This window comes from Bufo gargarizans, chromosome 6 (genome assembly GCF_014858855.1).
Source record: "Bufo gargarizans isolate SCDJY-AF-19 chromosome 6, ASM1485885v1, whole genome shotgun sequence".
Lineage (NCBI taxonomy): Eukaryota > Metazoa > Chordata > Amphibia > Anura > Bufonidae > Bufo > Bufo gargarizans.
The window spans coordinates 76,093,514-76,097,192 of NC_058085.1; the positions used below are offsets into that span (position 1 = coordinate 76,093,514).

The 3,679-nt window shown below is 42.0% G+C and overlaps 1 non-coding gene across 1 annotated transcript; it reads left to right on the forward strand.

The window, feature by feature from the left end:
- Positions 1–1,370: 1,370 nt before the first annotated feature.
- LOC122942964 lies at positions 1,371–1,568 on the forward strand. The gene has a single exon (XR_006390799.1). It is a non-coding gene; the product is annotated as a U2 spliceosomal RNA (small nuclear RNA).
- Positions 1,569–3,679: the final 2,111 nt, after the last annotated feature.

Consider the following 3,679-nt stretch of genomic DNA (forward strand, 5'->3'; position numbering starts at 1 on the left):
CGGTACAGGTCATTTAAATTATTAGAGATGTTCACACCTAGATACCTAAAATATGTGACGGTGGGCTTTAGACCTAATCGACTTTATGGTCTCCCATATGTGGCTATTTATGTTAACATTAAAAATCGTAGATTTGGTTAAGTTAACTTTGAAAAAAGATAGGGTACCGAACTGGTCTAGCTCCGAGAGAAGATTTGGGATAGAGGTGAGCGGGTTGGTGATAAAGAATAATATGTCGTCTGCATAAGCTGCAGCCTTGTGGTTAAGTCTATTAGTTTTCACACCTGATATATTATTATTCTGTCTGATTTTAGCTAAAAGTGGTTCAATAGAAATAATAAATAGAAGGGGAGACAACGGGCACCCCTGTCTAGTGCCATTTCGGATCCTAAAATCTTGAGAAGCAGTTCCATTCACCAATATACGTGCGGAGGGAGTGGTGTACAAAGCTTGTATTTTCCTAATGAAGGTTAATCAAGTATTCTAGCTACTGTTTTAATGCTCTTTTTAAGGATAACTATTGGTCATTTTTTATTCGTTATAACACTGGGTATTTTATGAGAAAGTGCGGATGGTTTAAGACAGTTTTAAATTCTCCCTACTCTTTTAATCTACCCGCTTCTTATAAGATTTTAGAAAAAATAACGAATACTTTTAACCTTGGCCAAAAGAGGGCGGAGATTTAAAAAAACAGTAGGATGATTTTAAAAGATATTAATGACAATAAACTGCTGGCCCCTATTAAGAATTTTAATGAAAACAAATGTAGACAGACCTGGAAAAATATTAATGAAAACTATCTTTTTAACGCACAGAAGGACCTGGCCTGGAGCTGCGTACATGAGTGTCTTCCATGCCAGGCATTCCAGCACCGAAGAGGATTGTCAAGCACCGCGGAGTGTCCTAGGGGAGCATGTAGAGAGGAGGAGGACGTTTACCACTTATTCTGGTATTGCTATTTCGCACAGAAGATATGGATAAAAATGTTCCCCTTGATGAAGAAAATCTCAGGACTGAAAGCCTTATCATTGGACGGTGTTTTTTATGGGTGTCTGGAGTGCCCCTCAAGAATCAAAAGGACTATGGCATGGAAGATCACGAACTGCGTCAAAGTAGCTCTATGGTCAGCTCGGAATATTTTAGTTTTTAAAAATGATCTTATTTCCGAAGAAAATGTTTTAAAGATGGTTTTAGACGAAATGCATAATTACTATTTATTTGATAAAAAAAGAACGCCTTTTATGTGTCACAAGTGGTTTTTAAGAGAGTGGGCCTCAGTTATATGATTTTATAAAACCTGTAGTTTTTTATGATGTCACCTGTAAAAACGGTTTTATATTTTCTGATGTAATATTGTTATGATTTTAATAAACGATTTTTACCCCTCGATGGGTAAATATCAACTGGAAAAAAAATCTGTTCTTATCAGTTTAATATCTGATACGTCCCCTATCTGGGGACCATATATTAAATGTATTTTTCGAACAGGGAGATGGAAAAAGAGCTTGCTCTGTCCACTCCACGCATTGACCTGGTATTGCAGTACCTCCAGGACCAGTGCACCCCTTCTAATCTGGTATCAAAAAACAGAATGAAATTGAGTGATGGATGTCAAGGATCCTTCCAGCAAGCAAGTGGAAAGTTGCTGTGTCCTGCCTCAGCAGTCCTGCACTTCAGCTTCTCCTTCCTCTGTCAGGGTTTTGCTGTGCTGCTTTCTGCATCCCTGGTGCTGCTGCATCTAGCCTGTCAATATCTTAATTGCATCACCTGTGTGTGGGTTTGTTCCAGCACCAAGCAACCCAGCCAGCCAGTCACCTCTTCTCACAGTCCAAATCCAATTAAGATTGATGGCTTAATTGTTGTGTTAATTGGCTTATCACCTGAATGAAGTGTTTGGATAGCACCTGAATACAGTTTTTTGACCTCCACTCCGTGCACCTCTCTTTGGATTTGGGCCTGTTGTGCACACCTGGGCAGTCTGCTGAGTTGTTCCTTAGAATTGACCCTTTTGTAGCAAGTTGGCTTGATGTAACCAATTTTGTTTTCCTAGTGCTTTATTACACAAGTAAAGTTTGTTTGCCTGTGTCTCCCTCTTGTGGATCCATTAAACTGGATGACTGTGTAGGCTAAAATGTAGTCCAGCACTTCCTATGTATCAGCAATAGCTGGACCTGCCTTGTCTTGCCAATGGACGGAACACTGCACGTGTCACAAGAGGCCTGTCAGGTCAGAGGTAGGGATGAGCGAACTCGAACTGTATAGTTCGGGTTCGTACCGAATTTTGGGGTGTCCGTGACATGAACCCGAACCCGGACATTTTCGTAAAAGTCCGGGTTCGGGTTCGGTGTTCATCGCTTTCTTGGCGCTTTTTGAAAGCAGCCAATCAACAAGCGTCATACTACTTGCCCCAAGAGGCCATCACAGCCATGCCTACTATTGGCATGGCTGTGATTGGCCAGAGCACCATGTGACCCAGCCTCTATTTAAGCTGGAGTCACATAGCGCCGCCCGTCACTCTGCTCTGAGTAGCGTAGGGAGAGGTTGCGGCTGCGACAGTAGGGCGAGATTAGGCAGATTAACTCCTCCAAAGGACTTGATTAACTGATCGATCTGCAGCTGTGGATCATTGAGCTGCTGATACTCAATTGCTCACTGTTTTTAGGCTGCCCAGACCGTTTGTCAGTCACTTTTTTCTGGGGTGATCGGCGGCCATATTGTGTCTTGTGGTGCGCCAGCACAAGCTGCGACCAAGTGCATTTAATACTCAATGGTGTGGTTGTTTTTTGGCTAAAGCCTACATCAGGGTGAAGCTGTCACCCCAAGTGCATTTAACCAGCAATAGTCTGTTTATTTTTTGGCCATATACTACATCAGGGGCAAGCTGCGCCTGTCACCAAGTGCATTTAACCCTCAATGGTGTGGTTGTTTTTTGGCTAAAGCCTACATCAGGGTGAAGCTGTCACACCAAGTGCATTTAACCAGCAATAGTCTGTTTATTTTTTGGCCATAACCTACATCAGGGGCAAGCTGCGCCCGTCACCAAGTGCATTTAACCCTCAGTAGTGTGGTTGGTCAAGCTATCACACCAAGTGCATTTAACCAGCAATAGTCTGTTCATTTTTTGGCCATATACTAAATCAGGGGCAAGCTGCGCCCGTCACCAAGTGCATTTAACCAACAATAGTGTGGTTATTTTTTGGCCATATCCCAGTCTAATTCTGTCACTAAATCCATACCGGTCACCCAGCGCCTAAATACTAGGCCTCAAATTTATATCCCGCTAAATCTGTCGTTACCGCAGTACTGTTGTGGCTGGGCAAGTTATTTAGTGTCCGTCAAAGCACATTTTTTGTTCAGGGTTGAAATACAATTCCCAATTTAGCAATTTCATAATTTAGTTGTTTCTGCTATATCAGAGCTATTTGAAATCTATCCCTAAAAGGGTATATAATATTCAAGGTGCACATAGGGTCGTTCAGAATAACTTCAAACACACGCTACTGTGCATTTCCAAGTCTAATTCTGTTAGTAAATCCATACCGGTCACCCAGCGCCTAAATACTAGGCCTCAAATTTATATCCCGCTAAATCTCTCGTTACCGCTGTCCTGTTGTGGCTGGGCAAGTTATTTAGTGTCCGTCAAAGCACATTTTCTGTTCTGGGTTGAAATACAATTCCC